Source organism: Pelobates fuscus, chromosome 9 (assembly GCF_036172605.1).
Source record: "Pelobates fuscus isolate aPelFus1 chromosome 9, aPelFus1.pri, whole genome shotgun sequence".
In the NCBI taxonomy this organism is placed as follows: domain Eukaryota; kingdom Metazoa; phylum Chordata; class Amphibia; order Anura; family Pelobatidae; genus Pelobates; species Pelobates fuscus.
This window is the reverse complement of record NC_086325.1, coordinates 122,600,209-122,615,747: the sequence shown is the minus strand read 5'-3', so window position 1 is coordinate 122,615,747 and position 15,539 is coordinate 122,600,209.

Sequence of the window (15,539 nt, the reverse complement as noted above, 5' to 3'; positions counted from 1 at the left end):
TGACAGAGGTTGGCAGCAGAGTACACGCTGTAGGCCTGACACACGCTTGAAGACAACTAACTGCTATTCAATCTATAACAGTGAAAAAAGTGTTTGGGTTTTAAATGCACGCTATTGTGACACCAGATATGAGTGGCAATGTGCACTGGCTGAGGTTTCAGAGTACACGCTGTAGGCCTGACACCCGCTTGAAGACAACTAACTGCTATTCAATCTATAACAGTGAAAAAAGTGTTTTGGTTTTAAATGCATGCTATTGTGACACCAGATATGAGTGGCAATGTGCACTGGCAGAGGTTGGCAGAGTACACGCTGTAGGCCTGACACACCCGCTTGAAGACAAGTAACTGCTATTCAATCTATAACAGTGAAAAACGTTTTTTGGTTTTTAAATGCAATCTATTGCGACACCAGATAAGAATGGCAATGTGCACTGGCAGAGGTTGGCAGAGTACACGCTGTAGGCCTGACACACCCGCTTGAAGACAAGTAACTGCTATTCAATCTATAACAGTGAAAAAAGTTTTTTGGTTTTAAATGCACGCTATTGTGACACCAGATATGAGTGGCAATGCGCACTGGCAGAGGTTGGCAGAGTACACGCTGTAGGCCTGACACACCCGCTTGAAGACAACTAACTGCTATTCAATCTATAACAGTAAAAAAAGTTTTTTGTTTTTAAATGCACGCTATTGTGACATCAGATATGAGTGGCAATGTGCACTGGCAGAGATTGGCAGAGTACACGCTGTAGGCCTGACACCCGCTTGAAGACAAGTAACTGCTATTCAATCTATAACAGTGAAAAAGTTTTTTTGGTTTTTAAATGCAATCCATTGCGACACCAGATAAGAGTGGCAATGTGCACTGGCAGAGGTTGGCAGAGTAGACGCTGTAGGCCTGACACACCCGCTTGAAGACAAGTAACTGCTATTCAATCTATAACAGTGAAAAAAGTTGTTTGGTTTTAAATGCACGCTATTGTGACACCAGATATGAGTGGTAATGTGCACTGGCAGAGGTTGGCAGAGTACACGCTGTAGGCCTGACACACCCGCTTGAAGACAACTAACTGCTATTCAATCTATAACAGTGAAAAAATGTTTTTGGTTTTTAAATGCAATCTATTGTGACACCAGATAAGCGTGGCACTGTGCACTGGCAGAGGTTGGCAGAGTACACGCTGTTGGCCTGACACACAGACGCTTGCAGACAACTAACTGCTATTCAATCTATAACAGTGAAAAAAAATTGTTTTTAAATGCACGCTATTGTGACACCAGTTATGAGTGGCAATGTGCACTGGCAGAGGTTGGCAGAGTACACGCTGTAGGCCTGACACCCGCTTGAAGACAACTAACTGCTATTCAATCTATAACAGTGAAAAAAGTTTTTGGGTTTTAAATGCACGCTATTGTGACACCAGATATGAGTGGCAATGTGCACTGGCAGAGGTTGGCAGAGTACACGCTGTAGGCCTGATACCCGCTTGAAGACAACTAACTGCTATTCAATCTATAACAGTGAAAAACTTTTTTGGTTTTTAAATGCAATCTATTGCGACACCAGATAAGAGTTGCAATGTGCACTGGCAGAGGTTGGCAGAGTACACGCTGTAGGCCTGACACACCCGCTTGAAGACAAGTAACTGCTATTCAATCTATAACAGTAAAAGAATGTTTTTGTTTTTTAAATGCAATCTATTGCGACACCAGATAAGAGTGGCACTGTGCATGGGCAGAGGTTGGCAGAGTACACGCTGTAGGCCTGACACACCCGCTTGAAGACAAGTAACTGCTATTCAATCTATAACAGTGAAAAACGTTTTTTGGTTTTTAAATGCAATCTATTGCGACACCAGATAAGAGTGGCAATGTGCACTGGCAGAGGTTGGCAGAGTACACGCTGTAGGCCTGACACACCCGCTTGAAGACAAGTAACTGCTATTCAATCTATAACAGTGAAAAAAGTTTTTTGGTTTTAAATGCACGCTATTGTGACACCAGATATGAGTGGCAATGCGCACTGGCAGAGGTTGGCAGAGTACACACTGTAGGCCTGACACACCCGCTTGAAGACAACTAACTGCTATTCAATCTATAACAGTAAAAAAAGTTTTTTGTTTTTAAATGCACGCTATTGTGACATCAGATATGAGTGGCAATGTGCACTGGCAGAGATTGGCAGAGTACACGCTGTAGGCCTGACACCCGCTTGAAGACAAGTAACTGCTATTCAATCTATAACAGTGAAAAAGTTTTTTTGGTTTTTAAATGCAATCCATTGCGACACCAGATAAGAGTGGCAATGTGCACTGGCAGAGGTTGGCAGAGTACACGCTGTAGGCCTGACACACCCGCTTGAAGACAAGTAACTGCTATTCAATCTATAACAGTGAAAAAAGTTTTTTGTTTTTAAATGCACGCTATTGTGACACCAGATATGAGTGGTAATGTGCACTGGCAGAGGTTGGCAGAGTACACGCTGTAGGCCTGATACCCGTTTGAAGACAACTAACTGCTATTCAATCTATAACAGTGAAAAAATGTTTTTGGTTTTTAAATGCAATCTATTGCGACACCAGATAAGAGTTGCAATGTGCACTGGCAGAGGTTGGCAGAGTAAACGCTGTAGGCCTGACACACCCGCTTGAAGACAAGTAACTGCTATTCAATCTATAACAGTGAAAAAAAATTTTTGTTTTTAAATGCAATCTATTGCGACACCAGATAAGAGTGGCACTGTGCATGGGCAGAGGTTGGCAGAGTACAAGCTGTTGGCCTGACACACAGACGCTTGCAGACAACTAACTGCTATTCAATCTATAACAGGGAAAAAAGTTTTTTTTGTTTTAAATGCACGCTATTGTGACACCAGATATGAGTGGCATTGTGCACTAGCAGAGGTTGGCAGAGTACACGCTGTAGGCCTGACACACCCGCTTGAAGACAAGTAACTGCTATTCAATCTATAACAGTGAAAAACGTTTTTTGGTTTTTAAATGCAATCTATTGCGACACCAGATAAGAGTGGCAATGTGCACTGGCAGAGGTTGGCAGAGTACACGCTGTAGGCCTGACACACCCGCTTGAAGACAAGTAACTGCTATTCAATCTATAACAGTGAAAAAAGTGTTTTGGTTTTAAATGCACGCTATTGTGACACCAGATATGAGTGGCAATGCGCACTGGCAGAGGTTGGCAGAGTACACGCTGTAGGCCTGACACACCCGCTTGAAGACAACTAACTGCTATTCAATCTATAACAGTGAAAAAAGTGTTTTGGTTTTAAATGCACGCTATTGTGACACCAGATATGAGTGGCAATGCGCACTGGCAGAGGTTGGCAGAGTACACGCTGTAGGCCTGACACCCGCTTGAAGACAAGTAACTGCTATTCAATCTATAACAGTGAAAAAGTTTTTTTGGTTTTTAAATGCAATCCATTGCGACACCAGATAAGAGTGGCAATGTGCACTGGCAGAGGTTGGCAGAGTACACGCTGTAGGCCTGACACACCCGCTTGAAGACAAGTAACTGCTATTCAATCTATAACAGTGAAAAAAGTTGTTTGGTTTTAAATGCACGCTATTGTGACACCAGATATGAGTGGTAATGTGCACTGGCAGAGGTTGGCAGAGTACACGCTGTAGGCCTGACACCCGCTTGAAGACAACTAACTGCTATTCAATCTATAACAGTGAAAAATGTTTTTTGGTTTTAAATGCACGCTATTGTGACACCAGATATAAGTAGCAATGTGCACTGGCAGAGGTTGGCAGAGTACACGCTGTAGGCCTGACACACCCGCTTGAAGACACGTAACTGCTATTCAATCTATAACAGTGAAAAAAATTTTTTGGTTTTAAATGCACGCTATTGTGACACCAGATATGAGTGGCAATGTGCACTGGCAGAGGTTGGCAGAGTACACGCTGTAGGCCTGACACACCCGCTTGAAGACAACTAACTGCTATTCAATCTATAACAGTTAAAAAATGTTTTTGGTTTTTAAATGCAATCTATTGCGACACCAGATAAGAGTGGCAATGTGCACTGGCAGAGGTTGGCAGAGTACACGCTGTTGGCCTGACACACAGACGCTTGCAGACAACTAACTGCTATTCAATCAATAACAGTGAAAAGAAAATATGTTTTTAAATGCACAGTATTGTGACACCAGTTATGAGTGGCAATGTGCACTGGCAGAGGTTGGCAGCAGAGTACACGCTGTAGGCCTGACACACGCTTGAAGACAACTAACTGCTATTCAATCTATAACAGTGAAAAACTTTTTTGGTTTTTAAATGCAATCTATTGCGACACCAGATAAGAGTTGCAATGTGCACTGGCAGAGGTTGGCAGAGTACACGCTGTAGGCCTGACACACCCGCTTGAAGACAACTAACTGCTATTTAATCTATAACAGTGAAAAACTTTTTTGGTTTTTAAATGCAATCTATTGCGACACCAGATAAGAGTTGCAATGTGCACTGGCAGAGGTTGGCAGAGTACACGCTGTAGGCCTGACACCCGCTTGAAGACAACTAACTGCTATTCAATCTATAACAGTGAAAAATGTTTTTTGGTTTTAAATGCACGCTATTGTGACACCAGATATGAGTGGTAATGTGCACTGGCAGAGGTTGGCAGAGTACACGCTGTAGGCCTGACACCCGCTTGAAGACAACTAACTGCTATTCAATCTATAACAGTGAAAAATGTTTTTTGGTTTTAAATGCACGCTATTGTGACACCAGATATGAGTAGCAATGTGCACTGGCAGAGGTTGGCAGAGTACACGCTGTAGGCCTGACACACCCGCTTGAAGACACGTAACTGCTATTCAATCTATAACAGTGAAAAATGTTTTTTGGTTTTAAATGCACGCTATTGTGACACCAGATATGAGTGGCAATGTGCACTGGCAGAGGTTGGCAGAGTACACGCTGTAGGCCTGACACACCCGCTTGAAGACAACTAACTGCTATTCAATCTATAACAGTGAAAAAAAATTTTTGGTTTTTAAATGCAATCTATTGCGACACCAGATAAGAGTGGCAACTTGCACTGGCAGAGGTTGGCAGAGTACACGCTGTTGGCCTGACACACAGACGCTTGCAGACAACTAACTGCTATTCAATCAATAACAGTGAAAAGAAAATATGTTTTTAAATGCACAGTATTGTGACACCAGTTATGAGTGGCAATGTGCACTGGCAGAGGTTGGCAGAGTACACGCTGTAGGCCTGACACCCGCTTGAAGACAACTAACTGCTATTCAATCTATAACAGTGAAAAAAGTGTTTGGGTTTTAAATGCACGCTATTGTGACACCAGATATGAGTGGCAATGTGCACTGGCTGAGGTTTCAGAGTACACGCTGTAGGCCTGACACCCGCTTGAAGACAACTAACTGCTATTCAATCTATAACAGTGAAAAAAGTGTTTTGGTTTTAAATGCATGCTATTGTGACACCAGATATGAGTGGCAATGTGCACTGGCAGAGGTTGGCAGAGTACACGCTGTATGCCTGACACACCCGCTTGAAGACAAGTAACTGCTATTCAATCTATAACAGTGAAAAACGTTTTTTGGTTTTTAAATGCAATCTATTGCGACACCAGATAAGAGTGGCAATGTGCACTGGCAGAGGTTGGCAGAGTACACGCTGTAGGCCTGACACACCCGCTTGAAGACAAGTAACTGCTATTCAATCTATAACAGTGAAACAAGTTTTTTGGTTTTAAATGCACGCTATTGTGACACCAGATATGAGTGGCAATGCGCACTGGCAGAGGTTGGCAGAGTACACGCTGTAGGCCTGACACACCCGCTTGAAGACAACTAACTGCTATTCAATCTATAACAGTAAAAAAAGTTTTTTGTTTTTAAATGCACGCTATTGTGACATCAGATATGAGTGGCAATGTGCACTGGCAGAGATTGGCAGAGTACACGCTGTAGGCCTGACACCCGCTTGAAGACAAGTAACTGCTATTCAATCTATAACAGTGAAAAAGTTTTTTTGGTTTTTAAATGCAATCCATTGCGACACCAGATAAGAGTGGCAATGTGCACTGGCAGAGGTTGGCAGAGTACACGCTGTAGGCCTGACACACCCGCTTGAAGACAAGTAACTGCTATTCAATCTATAACAGTGAAAAAAGTTGTTTGGTTTTAAATGCACGCTATTGTGACACCAGATATGAGTGGTAATGTGCACTGGCAGAGGTTGGCAGAGTACACGCTGTAGGCCTGACACCCACTTGAAGACAACTAACTGCTATTCAATCTATAACAGTGAAAAATGTTTTTTGGTTTTAAATGCACGCTATTGTGACACCAGATATGAGTAGCAATGTGCACTGGCAGAGGTTGGCAGAGTACACGCTGTAGGCCTGACACACCCGCTTGAAGACACGTAACTGCTATTCAATGTATAACAGTGAAAAATGTTTTTTGGTTTTAAATGCACGCTATTGTGACACCAGATATGAGTGGCAATGTGCACTGGCAGAGGTTGGCAGAGTACACGCTGTAGGCCTGACACACCCGCTTGAAGACAACTAACTGCTATTCAATCTATAACAGTGAAAAAATGTTTTTGGTTTTTAAATGCAATCTATTGCGACACCAGATAAGAGTGGCAATGTGCACTGGCAGAGGTTGGCAGAGTACACGCTGTTGGCCTGACACACAGACGCTTGCAGACAACTAACTGCTATTCAATCAATAACAGTGAAAAGAAAATATGTTTTTAAATGCACAGTATTGTGACACCAGTTATGAGTGGCAATGTGCACTGACAGAGGTTGGCAGCAGAGTACACGCTGTAGGCCTGACACACGCTTGAAGACAACTAACTGCTATTCAATCTATAACAGTGAAAAAAGTGTTTGGGTTTTAAATGCACGCTATTGTGACACCAGATATGAGTGGCAATGTGCACTGGCTGAGGTTTCAGAGTACACGCTGTAGGCCTGACACCCGCTTGAAGACAACTAACTGCTATTCAATCTATAACAGTGAAAAAAGTGTTTTGGTTTTAAATGCATGCTATTGTGACACCAGATATGAGTGGCAATGTGCACTGGCAGAGGTTGGCAGAGTACACGCTGTAGGCCTGACACACCCGCTTGAAGACAAGTAACTGCTATTCAATCTATAACAGTGAAAAATGTTTTTTGGTTTTTAAATGCAATCTATTGCGACACCAGATAAGAATGGCAATGTGCACTGGCAGAGGTTGGCAGAGTACACGCTGTAGGCCTGACACACCCGCTTGAAGACAAGTAACTGCTATTCAATCTATAACAGTGAAAAAAGTTTTTTGGTTTTAAATGCACGCTATTGTGACACCAGATATGAGTGGCAATGCGCACTGGCAGAGGTTGGCAGAGTACACGCTGTAGGCCTGACACACCCGCTTGAAGACAACTAACTGCTATTCAATCTATAACAGTAAAAAAAGTTTTTTGTTTTTAAATGCACGCTATTGTGACATCAGATATGAGTGGCAATGTGCACTGGCAGAGATTGGCAGAGTACACGCTGTAGGCCTGACACCCGCTTGAAGACAAGTAACTGCTATTCAATCTATAACAGTGAAAAAGTTTTTTTGGTTTTTAAATGCAATCCATTGCGACACCAGATAAGAGTGGCAATGTGCACTGGCAGAGGTTGGCAGAGTACACGCTGTAGGCCTGACACACCCGCTTGAAGACAAGTAACTGCTATTCAATCTATAACAGTGAAAAAAGTTGTTTGGTTTTAAATGCACGCTATTGTGACACCAGATATGAGTGGTAATGTGCACTGGCAGAGGTTGGCAGAGTACACGCTGTAGGCCTGACACACCCGCTTGAAGACAACTAACTGCTATTCAATCTATAACAGTGAAAAAATGTTTTTGGTTTTTAAATGCAATCTATTGTGACACCAGATAAGCGTGGCACTGTGCACTGGCAGAGGTTGGCAGAGTACACGCTGTTGGCCTGACACACAGACGCTTGCAGACAACTAACTGCTATTCAATCTATAACAGTGAAAAAAAATTGTTTTTAAATGCACGCTATTGTGACACCAGTTATGAGTGGCAATGTGCACTGGCAGAGGTTGGCAGAGTACACGCTGTAGGCCTGACACCCGCTTGAAGACAACTAACTGCTATTCAATCTATAACAGTGAAAAAAGTTTTTGGGTTTTAAATGCACGCTATTGTGACACCAGATATGAGTGGCAATGTGCACTGGCAGAGGTTGGCAGAGTACACGCTGTAGGCCTGATACCCGCTTGAAGACAACTAACTGCTATTCAATCTATAACAGTGAAAAACTTTTTTGGTTTTTAAATGCAATCTATTGCGACACCAGATAAGAGTTGCAATGTGCACTGGCAGAGGTTGGCAGAGTACACGCTGTAGGCCTGACACACCCGCTTGAAGACAACTAACTGCTATTCAATCTATAACAGTAAAAGAATGTTTTTGTTTTTTAAATGCAATCTATTGCGACACCAGATAAGAGTGGCACTGTGCATGGGCAGAGGTTGGCAGAGTACACGCTGTTGGCCTGACACACAGACGCTTGCAGACAACTAACTGCTATTCAATCTATAACAGGGAAAAAAGTTTTTTGGTTTTAAATGCACGCTATTGTGACACCAGATATGAGTGGCATTGTGCACTAGCAGAGGTTGGCAGAGTACACGCTGTAGGCCTGACACACCCGCTTGAAGACAAGTAACTGCTATTCAATCTATAACAGTGAAAAACGTTTTTTGGTTTTTAAATGCAATCTATTGCGACACCAGATAAGAGTGGCAATGTGCACTGGCAGAGGTTGGCAGAGTACACGCTGTAGGCCTGACACACCCGCTTGAAGACAAGTAACTGCTATTCAATCTATAACAGTGAAAAAAGTTTTTTGGTTTTAAATGCACGCTATTGTGACACCAGATATGAGTGGCAATGCGCACTGGCAGAGGTTGGCAGAGTACACACTGTAGGCCTGACACACCCGCTTGAAGACAACTAACTGCTATTCAATCTATAACAGTAAAAAAAGTTTTTTGTTTTTAAATGCACGCTATTGTGACATCAGATATGAGTGGCAATGTGCACTGGCAGAGATTGGCAGAGTACACGCTGTAGGCCTGACACCCGCTTGAAGACAAGTAACTGCTATTCAATCTATAACAGTGAAAAAGTTTTTTTGGTTTTTAAATGCAATCCATTGCGACACCAGATAAGAGTGGCAATGTGCACTGGCAGAGGTTGGCAGAGTACACGCTGTAGGCCTGACACACCCGCTTGAAGACAAGTAACTGCTATTCAATCTATAACAGTGAAAAAAGTTTTTTGTTTTTAAATGCACGCTATTGTGACACCAGATATGAGTGGTAATGTGCACTGGCAGAGGTTGGCAGAGTACACGCTGTAGGCCTGATACCCGTTTGAAGACAACTAACTGCTATTCAATCTATAACAGTGAAAAAATGTTTTTGGTTTTTAAATGCAATCTATTGCGACACCAGATAAGAGTTGCAATGTGCACTGGCAGAGGTTGGCAGAGTAAACGCTGTAGGCCTGACACACCCGCTTGAAGACAAGTAACTGCTATTCAATCTATAACAGTGAAAAAAAATTTTTGTTTTTAAATGCAATCTATTGCGACACCAGATAAGAGTGGCACTGTGCATGGGCAGAGGTTGGCAGAGTACAAGCTGTTGGCCTGACACACAGACGCTTGCAGACAACTAACTGCTATTCAATCTATAACAGGGAAAAAAGTTTTTTTTGTTTTAAATGCACGCTATTGTGACACCAGATATGAGTGGCATTGTGCACTAGCAGAGGTTGGCAGAGTACACGCTGTAGGCCTGACACACCCGCTTGAAGACAAGTAACTGCTATTCAATCTATAACAGTGAAAAACGTTTTTTGGTTTTTAAATGCAATCTATTGCGACACCAGATAAGAGTGGCAATGTGCACTGGCAGAGGTTGGCAGAGTACACGCTGTAGGCCTGACACACCCGCTTGAAGACAAGTAACTGCTATTCAATCTATAACAGTGAAAAAAGTGTTTTGGTTTTAAATGCACGCTATTGTGACACCAGATATGAGTGGCAATGCGCACTGGCAGAGGTTGGCAGAGTACACGCTGTAGGCCTGACACACCCGCTTGAAGACAACTAACTGCTATTCAATCTATAACAGTGAAAAAAGTGTTTTGGTTTTAAATGCACGCTATTGTGACACCAGATATGAGTGGCAATGCGCACTGGCAGAGGTTGGCAGAGTACACGCTGTAGGCCTGACACCCGCTTGAAGACAAGTAACTGCTATTCAATCTATAACAGTGAAAAAGTTTTTTTGGTTTTTAAATGCAATCCATTGCGACACCAGATAAGAGTGGCAATGTGCACTGGCAGAGGTTGGCAGAGTACACGCTGTAGGCCTGACACACCCGCTTGAAGACAAGTAACTGCTATTCAATCTATAACAGTGAAAAAAGTTGTTTGGTTTTAAATGCACGCTATTGTGACACCAGATATGAGTGGTAATGTGCACTGGCAGAGGTTGGCAGAGTACACGCTGTAGGCCTGACACCCGCTTGAAGACAACTAACTGCTATTCAATCTATAACAGTGAAAAATGTTTTTTGGTTTTAAATGCACGCTATTGTGACACCAGATATAAGTAGCAATGTGCACTGGCAGAGGTTGGCAGAGTACACGCTGTAGGCCTGACACACCCGCTTGAAGACACGTAACTGCTATTCAATCTATAACAGTGAAAAAAATTTTTTGGTTTTAAATGCACGCTATTGTGACACCAGATATGAGTGGCAATGTGCACTGGCAGAGGTTGGCAGAGTACACGCTGTAGGCCTGACACACCCGCTTGAAGACAACTAACTGCTATTCAATCTATAACAGTTAAAAAATGTTTTTGGTTTTTAAATGCAATCTATTGCGACACCAGATAAGAGTGGCAATGTGCACTGGCAGAGGTTGGCAGAGTACACGCTGTTGGCCTGACACACAGACGCTTGCAGACAACTAACTGCTATTCAATCAATAACAGTGAAAAGAAAATATGTTTTTAAATGCACAGTATTGTGACACCAGTTATGAGTGGCAATGTGCACTGGCAGAGGTTGGCAGCAGAGTACACGCTGTAGGCCTGACACACGCTTGAAGACAACTAACTGCTATTCAATCTATAACAGTGAAAAACTTTTTTGGTTTTTAAATGCAATCTATTGCGACACCAGATAAGAGTTGCAATGTGCACTGGCAGAGGTTGGCAGAGTACACGCTGTAGGCCTGACACACCCGCTTGAAGACAACTAACTGCTATTTAATCTATAACAGTGAAAAACTTTTTTGGTTTTTAAATGCAATCTATTGCGACACCAGATAAGAGTTGCAATGTGCACTGGCAGAGGTTGGCAGAGTACACGCTGTAGGCCTGACACACCCGCTTGAAGACAAGTAACTGCTATTCAATCTATAACAGTGAAAAAAGTTTTTTGGTTTTAAATGCACGCTATTGTGACACCAGATATGAGTGGCAATGCGCACTGGCAGAGGTTGGCAGAGTACACGCTGTAGGCCTGACACACCCGCTTGAAGACAACTAACTGCTATTCAATCTATAACAGTAAAAAAAGTTTTTTGTTTTTAAATGCACGCTATTGTGACATCAGATATGAGTGGCAATGTGCACTGGCAGAGGTTGGCAGAGTACACGCTGTAGGCCTGACACACCCGCTTGAAGACAAGTAACTGCTATTCAATCTATAACAGTGAAAAAAGTTGTTTGGTTTTAAATGCACGCTATTGTGACACCAGATATGAGTGGTAATGTGCACTGGCAGAGGTTGGCAGAGTACACGCTGTAGGCCTGACACCCGCTTGAAGACAACTAACTGCTATTCAATCTATAACAGTGAAAAATGTTTTTGGTTTTTAAATGCAATCTATTGTGACACCAGATATGAGTAGCAAGGTGCACTGGCAGAGGTTGGCAGAGTACACGCTGTAGGCCTGACATACCCGCTTGAAGACAAGTAACTGCTATTCAATCTATAACAGTGAAAAACGTTTTTTGGTTTTTAAATGCAATCTATTGCGACACCAGATAAGAGTGGCAATGTGCACTGGCAGAGGTTGGCAGAGTACACGCTGTAGGCCTGACACACCCGCTTGAAGACAAGTAACTGCTATTCAATCTATAACAGTGAAAAAAGTTTTTTGGTTTTAAATGCACGCTATTGTGACACCAGATATGAGTGGCAATGCGCACTGGCAGAGGTTGGCAGAGTACACACTGTAGGCCTGACACACCCGCTTGAAGACAACTAACTGCTATTCAATCTATAACAGTAAAAAAAGTTTTTTGTTTTTAAATGCACGCTATTGTGACATCAGATATGAGTGGCAATGTGCACTGGCAGAGATTGGCAGAGTACACGCTGTAGGCCTGACACCCGCTTGAAGACAAGTAACTGCTATTCAATCTATAACAGTGAAAAAGTTTTTTTGGTTTTTAAATGCAATCTATTGCGACACCAGATAAGAGTGGCAATGTGCACTGGCAGAGGTTGGCAGAGTACACGCTGTAGGCCTGACACACCCGCTTGAAGACAAGTAACTGCTATTCAATCTATAACAGTGAAAAAAGTTGTTTGGTTTTAAATGCACGCTATTGTGACACCAGATATGAGTGGTAATGTGCACTGGCAGAGGTTGGCAGAGTACACGCTGTAGGCCTGACACCCGCTTGAAGACAACTAACTGCTATTCAATCTATAACAGTGAAAAATGTTTTTGGTTTTTAAATGCAATCTATTGTGACACCAGATATGAGTAGCAAGGTGCACTGGCAGAGGTTGGCAGAGTACACGCTGTAGGCCTGACACACCCGCTTGAAGACACGTAACTGCTATTCAATCTATAACAGTGAAAAATGTTTTTTGGTTTTAAATGCACGCTATTGTGACACCAGATATGAGTGGCAATGTGCACTGGCAGAGGTTGGCAGAGTACACGCTGTAGGCCTGACACACCCGCTTGAAGACAACTAACTGCTATTCAATCTATAACAGTGAAAAAATGTTTTTGGTTTTTAAATGCAATCTATTGTGACACCAGATAAGCGTGGCACTGTGCACTGGCAGAGGTTGGCAGAGTACACGCTGTTGGCCTGACACACAGACGCTTGCAGACAACTAACTGCTATTCAATCTATAACAGTGAAAAAAAAACTGTTTTTAAATGCACGCTATTGTGACACCAGTTATGAGTGGCAATGTGCACTGGCAGAGGTTGGCAGAGTACACGCTGTAGGCCTGACACCCGCTTGAAGACAACTAACTGCTATTCAATCTATAACAGTGAAAAAAGTTTTTGGGTTTTAAATGCACGCTATTGTGACACCAGATATGAGTGGCAATGTGCAATGGCAGAGGTTGGCAGAGTACACGCTGTAGGCCTGATACCCGCTTGAAGACAACTAACTGCTATTCAATCTATAACAGTGAAAAACTTTTTTGGTTTTTAAATGCAATCTATTGCGACACCAGATAAGAGTTGCAATGTGCACTGGCAGAGGTTGGCAGAGTACACGCTGTAGGCCTGACACACCCGCTTGAAGACAAGTAACTGCTATTCAATCTATAACAGTGAAAAATGTTTTTTGTTTTTAAATGCAATCTATTGCGACACCAGATAAGAGTAGCACTGTGCATGGGCAGAGGTTGGCAGAGTACAAGCTGTTGGCCTGACACACAGACGCTTGCAGACAACTAACTGCTATTCAATCTATAACAGGGAAAAAAGTTTTTTTGTTTTAAATGCACGCTATTGTGACACCAGATATGAGTGGCATTGTGCACTAGCAGAGGTTGGCAGAGTACACGCTGTAGGCCTGACACACCCGCTTGAAGACAAGTAACTGCTATTCAATCTATAACAGTGAAAAACGTTTTTTGGTTTTTAAATGCAATCTATTGCGACACCAGATAAGAGTGGCACTGTGCATGGGCAGAGGTTGGCAGAGTACAAGCTGTTGGCCTGACACACAGACGCTTGCAGACAACTAACTGCTATTCAATCTATAACAGGGAAAAAAATTTTTGTTTTAAATGCACGCTATTGTGACACCAGATATGAATGGCATTGTGCACTGGCAGAGGTTGGCAGAGTAAACGCTGTAGGCCTGACACCCGCTTGCAGACAACTAACAGCTATTCAATCTATAACAGTGAAAAACGTTTTTTGGTTTTTAAATGCAATCTATTGCGACACCAGATAAGAGTGACAATGTGCACTGGCAGAGGTTGGCAGAGTACACGCTGTAGGCCTGACACACCCGCTTGAAGACAACTAACTGCTATTCAATCTATAACAGTAAAAAAATGTTTTTGTTTTTTAAATGCAATCTATTGCGACACCAGATAAGAGTGGCACTGTGCATGGGCAGAGGTTGGCAGAGTACACGCTGTTGGCCTGACACACAGACGCTTGCAGACAACTAACTGCTATTCAATCTATAACAGGGAAAAAAGTTTTTTTGTTTTAAATGCACGCTATTGTGACACCAGATATGAGTGGCATTGTGCACTAGCAGAGGTTGGCAGAGTACACGCTGTAGGCCTGACACACCCGCTTGAAGACAAGTAACTGCTATTCAATCTATAACAGTGAAAAACGTTTTTTGGTTTTTAAATGCAATCTATTGCGACACCAGATAAGAGTGGCAATGTGCACTGGCAGAGGTTGGCAGAGTACACGCTGTAGGCCTGACACACCCGCTTGAAGACAACTAACTGCTATTCAATCTATAACAGTCAAAAAAGTTTTTTGTTTTTAAATGCACGCTATTGTGACATCAGATATGAGTGGCAATGTGCACTGGCAGAGATTGGCAGAGTACACGCTGTAGGCCTGACACCCGCTTGAAGACAAGTAACTGCTATTCAATCTATAACAGTGAAAAAGTTTTTTTGGTTTTTAAATGCAATCCATTGCGACACCAGATAAGAGTGGCAATGTGCACTGGCAGAGGTTGGCAGAGTACACGCTGTAGGCCTGACACACCCGCTTGAAGACAAGTAACTGCTATTCAATCTATAACAGTGAAAAAAGTTGTTTGGTTTTAAATGCACGCTATTGTGACACCAGATATGAGTGGTAATGTGCACTGGCAGAGGTTGGCAGAGTACACGCTGTAGGCCTGACACCCGCTTGAAGACAACTAACTGCTATTCAATCTATAACAGTGAAAAATGTTTTTTGGTTTTAAATGCACGCTATTGTGACACCAGATATGAGTAGCAATGTGCACTGGCAGAGGTTGGCAGAGTACACGCTGTAGGCCTGACACACCCGCTTGAAGACACGTAACTGCTATTCAATCTATAACAGTGAAAAATGTTTTTTGGTTTTAAATGCACGCTATTGTGACACCAGATATGAGTGGCAATGTGCACTGGCAGAGGTTGGCAGAGTACACGCTGTAGGCCTGAC